Source organism: Thermobia domestica, chromosome 7 (genome assembly GCF_964235325.1).
Source record: "Thermobia domestica chromosome 7, izTheDome1.hap1.1, whole genome shotgun sequence".
Taxonomy (NCBI): domain Eukaryota; kingdom Metazoa; phylum Arthropoda; class Insecta; order Zygentoma; family Lepismatidae; genus Thermobia; species Thermobia domestica.
In genome coordinates, this window is record NC_137460.1 from 293,447,287 (window position 1) to 293,460,664 (window position 13,378).

Here is a 13,378-nt window from a genome sequence, read left to right on the forward strand (position 1 = left end):
AAGAAAGACAAACGGATAAAATGGAATTCATTATCAAACAAAGTAGTATACAAATCGCAAAATAATAAATAAAAATACACAATTTAAAAAAGCATGTTTCTGTAGCTGGAGGTGTAGCACATAGTGTAACTGCAAAATAATTGTAATGCATGATTTATTTATTAAAATGATGTTCGATTGTAACGATTTTTGTTCACTAAGTAACTGTCAACAATATTTTTTTACTTTGATAGTCATTTATATTCTGTGAAAATTAAGATTGTATTGTATTCTTAAAACTTAACGCAGGAACTTAAATTCGAGCATACGCCTGTTCCGTAATGTGTTATTTTAATACAAGCAAATTATCTGCGACGAAAGCATCAAGATATATATGTATCGGCGATGCAGATCATGATTGAATTTCTAAAACTTGTATAGATCCGTAAATTTTATTATACTTTGGTAATACAAATAATGTTACAACTATGTCTTCGTTAAATGCGCTAACATTGCAAAATAATAAAAGTCAATCTCAGATAGTCTTGTTCACGAATTAAGGATACGTAAGGGGTGAATGGAAATTGATGGTCTGTAGAAACGTGTAAAAAAACCTAATAATTAAGGAGCTAAGAAAGTAACAAATAGCAAGGTTTCAAATCTTTGTGAAAATTTGGGAAACAACAGGCATAATTTTGATCACCTCAGAATTCTGCTTTGTTGAAATTCATTCCTTTTAAGAAAGAAACTTAATAAATACATTCTTTTTAAGACAGAGTGAGCATCCTAAATTAAGACCTTTTCAAGGAAATATTTATTTTTACTAAACAAAATGTGAAAATACGACGGTATAGCAATTGTTACAGTGTCCTGAACATTTTTCTGAAAGTGCTAAATAGAAAACCTTGACCTGCTGTACTCGTGCTCCATACGTCATGTTTACTTCGTTAACGAGTTATCCAATTCCTCCAAAATAGTGAAGTAATAATTAAAAAACATAATACATATTAGATAGTTCTGCATAGCGCAGTCACTAACGGTCTCAACTAAAATGCGAGGGGTCCCGGTTTCGATTCCTGAAGGGGCATTTGGTCGCAAAGGTGTAACGGCTTTTCACGGCTACCGTGTAACGGCTTTCGTGAGTCCGAGTGAAGTGTTTGCTAGGGTGTATTCATTTTCACCAGGCAAATTTTCAGATGGTACCTGATGTACAGGTCGGAGGTCACTTCCCTTCTTCCCCTTTCCCCGGACAATGTTTGATAATGAATTCCATTTTATCCTGGATATAATACCCACAATTTTGACAGTGATTCATGTAACGAATGCGGTAAAGATAATTGGAAACAAAACATATACACGAAGTAAATTTTATTTGATTAAAACAAGTCACATATTAAATTTACTTACGTGTACAACTTTATTGATAACTCTATTAGAATATGTACTCAAAACATATTAGTCCATTTCGAATTTTGTTTAAGATTTATATGAAGAAATGATTATAAAAGATTAATTTTTAAAAAATTCACACCGTAGTTGCCGGCTAAAATTAAATTTGAACGATATATTAACACTTAGCACACGTTATTCATTTACACTTCACTTCACCGAACTACAGATTGTTGAAATTTGGGGGGGACCTTGTAGTTACTTGCTGTGAAGAAATTCCTTACAGATTTGTGTCTCTCCAATAATCATCTCTGGCTAGGTCCAGGTTATTGCCGCTCAGCTTTGACAATAATCAAATTTGCGATTGCATCAATTCCTTGTTTTATAGCGTGGACTCGTACTACTTTCAATAATATCCTTTGCTTATACATACGTTCACTAATTCTATGAAAGTTTCATGTCTAAACAATTGCATTAATCATAATTCAAATTTCCAATACTAATTCGACAATACTTAAAACGATGGTTCAGAAATTTTAGATTTTTTTAACACACGCCGCATTTCTGGGTTTGTCTATGCAGCCATCGTCACAAAGCATACCTTCGCGCGTTTTTGCATCAAGCGTCTGTATTCTTACGCCAGATACTAACTACGCTTATTATTGAATAGCACCTTTTCATAGACAATACACATATTGTCAAATGTCATTTTTATTCGCTATGAAAGTTACATAATCACAATACTAAAAATGATAAGGATAAGCATCGATGATGTTGGAGTTAGTTGAACTATTTATTTATAGTGTTACTGCTGCTTTATCTTCCTTTGTGCCTTGAACAGGCATTGTAAGTCACCACACACAGTATTGCCAACTCATTCAAAAGATAAAACCATAACATAAAGTTTGCGTCAAATTATAGTACATGCAGCCTTATTCCATTTCAGACAAGAGTAACTGGAAAAATTAAAATGAAATGGGAGTGAGGGAAGGTACACGCTCATATATGGCGCGCGGAAGGGACGATGATCTTTGAAGATTATGAGAATCCTGAAATCTTGAACTTTATCTCTTCTTAAAATTAAATTTTTTCGGTTATTACTCCTCTTCTTAATTGCACTATTAATATTTGATATATTATCGTTCACTAACACTTTACACAAACGTAGATGGGCTATTTATTTTATGGGCTATTCACTTTAAATGGGCTCTTTTTTGTTTGTACAAGTACAAGATTATATTTTTGCTCATAACACAATGTTTTAATACAAATTGAATAACATATTGATTATCTATTATATTTTCATTTTATATCACCTATGTATACTTTTCCTATTATGTTTATTTATATCAAATGACCAATTTATTCCTTACACCATTACATAGATCAGAAAATTTCAACCTCTTTTTTTCTTCTTTGGAAGTATCTCACTCGTGTTGTTACATCTTACACTAAACATTTTTATTATATTACACTGAACATATGAAATTTTCAATATTTTAAAGAGAATGAAATATAAAATGCAAAACGTATATATATTTACCTATAAATAATTCTCAAAATAACTTTTAATCATGTATTATTTTCATTAATCAGACATGTAAAATACAGCATTTAAACGACATTATATCAACTTTGAGTTAATTTCAAATACAATGCAATAATATAGTAGCATGAACATACGAATTAAATTCTCTTATTAGTAAATAATTTTTCAAAACATATTACACATTAAAAAATTTATTTTCATCATAATATTGAATAATATACGTTTTTGTCGAGATTTAATAAAATTCATCGTCGCCTCTAAGATCCACAGCTAAATTTTTACAATGTAATAATTCAGTTATGATTCTCTCTAACCACTTGACAAGGGTCTACCTGTCTAAGTTTCGAAGATACCTACCTACAACAAATCATTTGTTTCCCATCCCGACATGAAGCTGGAATATAGAACACAAGGATAAAATTCAAAATAATAAAGAATGGGACTTACCAAATTGCTTACTGCGAGCTTTAAAGAAATATTATATTACCCAAAATATATGGGGGGAGAACCTCATCTCAATGACTTGGCATATATCTTTGCTATTTTTTCCATTACCTTTGAAAAGAAAATATCAAAGGCCATCTGGAAATCGCATAGCTAATCACAGATGCCTGCTTATATCATATCAGAAAACCTTTCTTTCTTTTTACATACCTTGGACTCGCTCATTTAATAACACATAAGGATTTTGTAGATTTACCAACGCAAATTCCAATACATCAGATGAGCATAGATTTTTACAGTACAGAAAATTCAAATACTTATCAACATCCAACATTTTTTCCAAAATTTTGTGTATTCGTTCATTATTACTTCTTGATTGAACCCTCTGAGACAAACATACTGGTACAGTGGTTAATGCGTTGCAAAAAACTGTTTCAATACTACTTTCTAAATCTGAATTTTTAAATTCACTCGAGATTACCTCGTGATATTTTGAGAACTGTGCTTACAGCTAAATCGAACCAAATATTTCGAGTTTGTTTCGTAGGTTTCCATACCTTAAGTCGATCTACCGAATGCATTCCAATTGACTTACCAGTTAAAGAATCTAACAATTCGAACACCTTTTCTGAATTTGATGGTTTATTGGCACAAAGATAGGGTCCCTTAAACACATTAAAGAATTTTGAAATTTTCTTGTCTGTTGCGGAACTTAAGTTTGTCTGTTTCAAAAAAAAACAAGCATTCACCTGTATTTTTTTACTCTCCTGTTGGGAGTTGTACCTCTCATTTCGCTTTCGAACCACTTCTTTTCTTTTGAAATCTGCCATTACCAATTTATTGTCCCAACTTCCATTATCATTTTCACTTGTATCATCCGTAAAAATGCCAAAATTTTCGAAGATAGGTTTTTTAGCCTGAATGTTCAAATGTAAACTAGCTGGACTTGCGCCAAGACTACTTGATATAGAATAATTCAATAATACAACAACTTGTGGTATAAGTTTCTCCCAGGAACCCTGATCATCCTTACAAAATATTCTGAATAATCTGTTCGTCTCTCTATGGATTCTCTCAACTGCGTTCGAAGCTGGATGGTACGGCGTGGAATAAAATATTTTAACACCATATTCTTCCATTTTCTGCTTGAAGTTTTTAGAAATAAAACAACTACCATTGTCCGCCAATATAGCTGAAGACATTCTGAAGTGCACAAAATACAATAATTCCAAACGTTTAACTACACACTTCGTAGTAGCGTTTCGGATCGGATAAAGAACAAGGTAGCGAGTAAAAACGTTCAAACCTGAAAGTATAAACATACATTTTGAAGATGGCACGAGAGGCCAAATGATATCAATTGAAATCAGTCTCCTAGGGCCTTTCACCTGTACAGTTTCTAAAGGTCTAGCTGGGGGTCGAGTATCAACTTTAGTTCGTTTAGACTCGAGGCAATCATTAATACAGTTCATCACGTCTCGCCGCTTAGATTTACAATAACAGTATTCACTGATGAAGCTTACTGTTCTTTCCCATCCGAAATGTCCACGGTTGTTATGCATTTCTTCAATTACCAGATTTACTAAAGATGGTGGAATGCAAATTCTCCAACAGTTAGGGAAATGAAAGTTCTTATAAAACAAAATTCCGTTTTCCAATTTGTAGAATTTCTCTACATTTCTATTTTGAATTTTACTGTAAGGATCGTTCGGTTTCACTAAAAATTTAATAATTTTACTGTACTCAGGATGCTCTTTTTGTTTTTCGGTTAACTCTCCTGGTGTGAGATTTCTGAAGAATGAAGGGAGGACTTCTAAATTGTTTATGTCTAAAATTTCACTAGGAGGGGCCAAAACTATTCTTGACAATGCATCGCTGGCAACATTCTCACTTCCCGAAATGTGCTTATCCTTGATCTTAGATAAGTCAAGTTATTTCGATGTATTTTCGTTAAAATTCACTTCAACTTACGTATGTAACGAAACTATGTGAGTTCCACAATACAAAAATTGACCTTTTAGCACAATAATATAAACGATTACCAACTTATTTATTGACTTCTATGGTAAGTTATTAACATCTTTTCTTCTGTGGCTTCCATCGGCATAGCAACGTTCTCGCCCTTGTCCTAGCAAGCGTCTGTATGTTTGCGCTTGTGGTGACGGAGAAAAATTTTAAGAATATCTATACGAAGTATTTTTTACAGTGAATATAAATATCGAAAGGTGTTATATGTATTTACCATTAAAGTAATATAATTAGAATATTAAAAATAGTAAAAATCTTCATCGATTACGCTGGGTTTAATAGAACTATTTGGTTATCTTCGGTCCCCGTTCGGGCGCCATATATAATTTTTACGACTAATTTCCGCGTATAGTGTCCTTTCTTATTGACTTTTAACTTTTTGAACGACTTACAATGCTTACCAAATTTTGACTTTTCACTTCGGTTTTCGCTTACCTTTTCTGATCGTGATTTCTCTAGAGTGATTACATTGCTCTTTTCATTAATACTTGCCACCATGCAATTTCCTTTACGCTGACATTGGGTTTTCTTAACATTCCTACGGACAAATCTTGAAAATTTTTCAAAAGATTGCAAAATTCTGTGCATGCCTTTTATTTTTCGTTTTAGTTTACTCAACTTTTGTTTCTTACCGTGCTTATGCTTGCTAAGCCGTGACCAATATTTGTACTTCCTGACAAATTTACTCAAAGTATATTCTAACTTTCCAAAATTATTTTGACAAATTTCAATTGGTTTGCGCCATGATGTTTCGCCAAAATTCTTCTCATTAATGCTACAAGTGCCTGAACTGATTTCCTCATTCATTACACATACTTGGGTGCATAGAAAACAATAAAAACTTATGCGCTTGAAGCTCGTAACATACACATTTGTCACTACCAAGTGGGAACTGTTACCGCTGTTTTGCCTATTGTCAATCTGAACCATAACTATGTTCACGAAGTACGAACATATGCCATTACTTGGAATACATTCTAACCGGTCTGTCTGTGACGTGCTTTGGACGCATCCTAGCTCCACTAACTTCAAAATGTGACTAATGAGTAAAGAGCACAATTTCTTGCCTCCATTAATTAATACTACTAGATTAGTACAATTACACGCACAAAACCTATCAATGCACTTTCCTCCGCAACATGACAAATATTTTATGTTCAACACATCTATCTGCTGTTTAGACTTCGAACGAACATTAGGCCTACTTGACGTAACAGTTTGGCTAACTGAACCTTTACATTTGTTTGACACTGGCTGACTACTTATTTGTTTAACAGCGCAAGCGCTAGCAACGACTGAATCATGTACAAACTTTTGGCACCCTTGTTCTACATCTGCACAACTAAACTTTTCAATTGGCGCTTCGATTGATTCAATTTTTTCGAATGCTCCGTCCGCCTTTTCTTCACATTTACCCAACATTTCTTTCCTTACTACTTCTAATTGTACCTCAAGTTTATTGTCAATCTGCTTTTTTGTTATTTCGCTAATTTTTAACATTTTACTTTCGAAAGATTCGCTAATCTCAACTATTATACTTTCTAAGGACTCAGGTGCATTATTAGTTTGTTCACTCACTTCTTCTATTTTGCTTTCTAAGGATTCATGTACCTTATTAGTTTGTTCGCTAACTTTTTAACTTTACTTTCTAAAGACTAATTATTTTTTTATTTTATTTTCTAATGATTTGGGCAGAGTTTGCACTTCAGCTTTATTTGCATTAATTGTGTCCAAGAGTAACTTTACATTACTTTCATCCATTTTGCACAATTATATAAAAATTCTAAACACGAGTCAGAAACTTATATTTACGTTTCTAAACATGAATCACTACTTTTGCTTTAACAGTGCAGGAGTTTCGTCCCTGTTCGGGCGCCATTTTTGTAACCGGAAGGGTTTGATGCTCGTAGGTCCAGTAGAACCTGACGACCTTCTACACCCGAAAGCTGGAATGTTAGCGGTACTTTACGTAATAATGATGTTCTAACATGGTTCTTTAATGGATGTTGTCAGACGGTTTGGTAGGTCATTAGGGGTTGATGACATGGATTTGGAAAGTTGTTATATTTCTGTTTTTAGTTGTGCTGACATGGAAAGGTCATGTACTCTTTTTCGAGTGTGTATACGTGTCTGTAGAGACTTTATACTGGGTATTTTTAAAAATAATAATAATGGAAATTTGAATTAAATCTGTTGATACGTCATTCTGAGAGAATAAAAGATTACACGAACAATATGTGGAGAGAGAATAATATATTTAACGGTTCGATTTCTATGAAATTTCATAAAGTGGTAGGAAATTATTTTATTTGTTAAAAATAAGAAGCTTAGAACACTTATAATGTGTGATACGCACTGGGATCGAACCCGGGACCCTTAACACTATTGGTGAACAATGTATTGTACTGAAAATGAGCCTGGTACCCTTAGCACAAGAGATGAATGCTCTATTGTACGGGGATTGAACATGGGACCCTTAGCACCAAAGATGAATGCTGTATTTTATGGGAAGTGAATATGGGACCCTTAGCATCAGAGATGAATGTTGTATTTTATGGGAATTGAATATGGGACCCTTAACACCAGAAATGAACGTTGCATTGTACGGGGATTGAATATGGGACCCTTAGTAACAGTGCTGAATGCTGTATTGTACTGAAAATGAGCCTGGTACCCTTAGCACAAGAGATGAATGTTGCATTGTACGGGGAATGAATATGGGACCCTTAGCAATAGTGGTGAATGCTGTATTGTACTGAAAATGAGCCTGGTACCATTAGCACCAGAGGTGAACGTTGAATTGTACGGGGACTGAACCCGGGACTCCCCCAAACACCAATGGTGAACGCTGTATTGTACTGAGAATTATTGCAATTCTCACATGTAAATTGGTGAGAAAAAAAAACATATGGGAAATACTAAATGTGTGTATGATTGAATGCTTTATTTATTTTGTTAATATTCATTATTTTTATTCCTTATAGTTAACTTCGTGTTTACAGCCAAGTTTGAAATACGGAGCGAGTGAATTGTTCTTCCGTCTCTGAGAGAAGGCTGTCTTAGAATGAATAGAGTTTTATTTTTGTAAAATGCCATTATTTCCGGGTCGTTGCCTTACATGATTTCTCCAGGCATCCGTTAGAACTATGACTTGTGACACGCATGTATAGAGTGTCAATGCACTTTCTAATTTTATTTCCGCTTGTACTGGAATAACCTTAGACACTTTCTCCCTTGTTTGTTGGAACTTTGACTGATGACATACTGAAATATTTTTCCATTAACGATGTTTGTCACTGCGATAACTATCTGCAGTGATGAAGAAGACAGATAGAAATTTTATGTTTCTTTCTCTTTAGAAGATGTATTTTTGTGGCAATATCTGATTTTGGCAGAATATCTAATATCTGATGAACATGTAAGCATTTTCCTTAATTAGATGAAAACCGTACATAGCCTGTCCTGAATGTTGATCGATCGATACCCTGTCTGAATGAGATTTCTCCAGCGGTTGACGAACTGAAAAATAAGAAATTTTAGATGTCTTACCGTAACACTGAATAAACGATGTTAGCGGATATGATGACCTTATTTATTTATTTATAATTAATGAAATCGGGCTGAAAACCCGATGAAAACATGATGCTTGGGGGAGGGACATAATGAAATCCTTATATATATATAGTATTGAAATGAAGTTTGTTATTATTGTTTTTACACCGTTTCATAGTGTGTGTGTGTGTTGATTTTTTGTGTGTTGAACTTTTTTGTGACTGATTTAACAGAACGAACTCTGATTTTTTAAGGTGAGAACTTTTTAATACCGTGTATTATTTACTTGATTATAATAATGAGTTTTTGAATAATTATTGAAAAACTACACGATTTGCTTCTGAGAAACATTATCCGGGAAATAAACCTACGACCATTTTTTTGTAATCATGCAAGAGGATAAGCTTTGCGATATACTGAAAACGCTTGAAATGTAATTACGATTTTCGATTACTAAAGTTATTATTATTATTATTATTATTATTATTATTATTATTATTTACGGATCGTATGTTATACGCTGAACAAATTTATTTGTGATTATTTTATTCGTTCGTGTTATTTTATTTCATTCATTCTTTCGCGTAGCAAATTCAACTTATTTATTGGATTGTATGCGAAGCAAGCTCAGAACACTTGTAGTGCGATTATTTTATTCGTTCGTGTTATTTTATTTTATTGGTTCATTTGCGTAGCAAATTCAACTTATTTATTGGATTGTATGCTAAGCAAGCTCAGAACATATTAAAAATGTGAACCTACAAATAAAAGACGGACCATTTACTTGTAGAGTTTTATTTGCTTAATTATAGGATGCTTAATTACAATATGTTTGATTCATTTGTTACGATTTTTTTTAACTGTTATACCGAGCACTTTAAATCACTTATACCTAATATATGTACGTTGTACAGATGGGACTTGAACTGTTTAAGTAAGCTCATTTGCCAATAGATGGCATACTACTACGCTTTGGTAACACAAATGATAATCTTTTAGGAACGCAAATGTTTGAACTAAGACTAGTATTTGCAAAAAGAAATGTTTTAGTCTTGGGGGGAGCGCTTTTCCCCCAACATTATCGTGTTTTAATAGTAAATATTACTGAATGTTAGTTATTTTGCGTGGGTGGTAGCCACATAGCGCAAACAATAGCTTTAATGTCAAGAAAGAAAATTTACGGAAACCCCTAAATACATTGGTTATTGAACACTGTCTTTTGACTTGAAAACCTGTTGTATATCCGCAAAGCAAAAGGAAAATTACGTAGCTATAACTGACGGGGCCCATTAGTTATAGGCGATCCTAGATTTTAGCAGTATTATCTTATAGCAAAAAGAGAACTATGTACGACTATTTGTAGTATATTTTTACAAGTAACGGGGGCCCTTCCCCCATAGTTATGGGTTCCTCTAGATTTTAGCAGTATTGTATTATAATGAAGCGAATTGAAATGATGTCCCTCCAATTAAGTGGCTTTTGCCTCCCAGATAGAGCCCATGTCCCTCAACGAGGGGCTTTTGCCTGTCATATAGATTGCCTAAATTTACCAGTATTATAGCAAAAGAGAATTACGTACGACTATTTGTAGTATATTTTTACAAGTAACGGGGGCCCTTCCCCTCTTAGTTATGGGTTCCTCTAGATTTAAACAGTATTGTATTACAAGGAAATTATGTAGTCCTATTTGTAGTATAACTGGCGGGTCCCAGTCACAGGATTACTTAGAAATTTTTGAGTCCCACGGTTATGCCGGTTTTTATATTGCTTCGCTTTACAAAGAAAGCTCTTAAAAGTATATAGAAAGTGGTAGAAAACCATTTTATAAGAAGCTCAGAACACTTACAGTGTGAACTTGCAAAATAAATCGTTTGCTGTGCAAACTCGTTGTTAAAAATAAGGTGTTTGAACTAAATATGGGAGCTAAAATAAGCTTTTAAAAGTATATAGGAAGTGGGAGGAAACGGGAAAACTACCGAGAAATTTTCATATGTACGATATTTGTCCACCACAATTTATAAAAAAAATAAATCCAAACAATGTTTGTCATGAAAATGTTGAAATATTTGGTGTGAACACGGGACCCCCAAACACCAAAGGTGAACGCTCTACCACCGAGCCACCACGGCCCCCAGGTTTACTTAGATTTTAACAGTATATTACATTATAGCAAAAGGAAAATTACGTAGCTATAACTGGCGGGGCCCATTAGTTATAGGCGATCCTAGATTTTAGCAGCATTATATTATAGTAAAAAAGAGAATTATGTGGGGTTGTTTTTACCGGTTCCCCATTAGTTAGTTTTTACAATTACGGGTTTTTCTGAATAGGTAATAACATAATGATGATGATAATTATGTTCAACTGAAGGGTCATATGTGTTGGTGGGTCCCCCTTAGGGATTTGTAATATAATGAACGTTTGGTGGTTTACTGATAGAAGAAGAATCAACTATGCCCTCACAAATTATGTTTTATTAACAGAACACAACTGCGAGAAGGGTACTTATTTAATGCTATCAGTAGTATTTAATGGCTAAAAAGAAATATATATCATACTGTACCTTTAAAATATAAATATATATTCAGGACTAATAATAAATACGTCAACACGGCACACGGCTTATACTAAACTAAAGTTAATTTAAAATTTCTCCGACAGATGGCATAGAACCACAATTTTCTATTATAGTTGATTTTGTATTAAAGTAATGAAAACAAATGATTGAAGAGAATTATATAATAATAATTAGTACGGGATTATTCGATGAAAGAAAGAAAAAAAAGTATAGAAGAAAAAGAAATGTAATTTTACTGTTTTAATATGGTTATTGAAAACACATACACAATCTTATTTTTGTTTCTTGTTGAAAGAATATTTATAAGTTTAAAATTGATATAGAGATGCATAAGAAAACTGATATACATTTCGTTTGTTTATTTATGACCGATTCAAGGTTTGAACTAGAGACAATGCTTATATGAAGCGAACGTATTTTATTTTTAATAATCACTTTGTTTGAGTTTGTCTGGGTGGAAATTTGATTTATATACAGTGAAAAAAAAATAACTTAATTTGTTTAGTCCGTCAGATTTTGAGGGAAATGGCGTGAAAGATATATTTAAATATCGCAGAATACATTTGAATGTGGGAGAATATTTTATAGCTAACTGGATTGGAGTAACATTGAATAAAACCCGAGATTAAATATAATATTTATTATTGAAAATTAATTTCCAAACCTTTATAGCGTTGTTGCTGTAGGGCATTTAAGAGTGGTTTGTTTATACGCGTAAGCGCACCTGGGATTTGAACCCGAACGCCGCTGTTAAGGTGACTTTGCTTATATGCGTAGGACCGCTTGGAATTTGAACCTGCACGCCAGTGGCAGGTCTACGCGGGAATTAAATCCGCATTTTAATGTTAAGGTGACTTTGTTTATGCGGGTAGACTTGCCCGGAAATTAAAATTGTACGTCTTAGCACGAAAGGCAATAACATTAAAAAATTATGACATGTGAAATTTGTACTTGAGAACGGAAATATGTTTGCAGTAAAGATGATGATAACTTTAGTGAATACGGTACCATGGTTTTGTTTGCACCAAAGGCAAAAGCATTAAGGGTTAGAACATGTCGAACCATTACAAATTAAATTGTGATTCATTTTAACAAAATGCACCATCCTTAACGTGAAACTTTTAGGATACAACCGGAAATTGAATTCGTGTTTGTTAGCAGCGTTTATTAAAATATAAGAACATACTGTAAGATTTAATAATAGTAGCTTAATTTCAGTTAATCAAGGCGTTCAGCAGCATTGACATATGAAACATGAACCTATTAACTAACTAATAATTATTGGAAAATAAACTTGAAAACTTCGAGACGTATGCTATTGCCTAAGTTAAATTGATTCTGAGTTTGTTGTTGTTTCGTTCAGTAACATGGGTATATGAGACATGTACCTACATAAAGTGAATTGATTTTAAGTTTACTGTTTTGTTCAGTAGCATGGCTATATGAAACTAGTATTTTACCACCACCGGAAATTAAATTCGGGACAGTTTGTACCAATAGCGTGATTATTAGCGTTAATCACTATGTTAGGCTACACAGGAACACTAGACTTGATTTAAGATTGATATTTTTCTTATAGGTTTTTTCAGAACAAAAAAAACTGAAAATTAAATATATATCTCACACAGATTTAAAACTTTGCTCCTGGAAATTTTTTAGCACTAATTGGAACCATAAAATCCACACCGGAAACCAAACATAACTTCTTACATAGCGGTCAAATCTTTGTGAAGTTAACCCCTTTAAAATTATACATAAGTTGTCCAAGGTAAACAATGTAATTGAGTTTGTGATTAGAATAATAGAATTTTTATTAGTGTAGATTATAATTGATTCCATTCTGGTGAAAATAAGTTGTA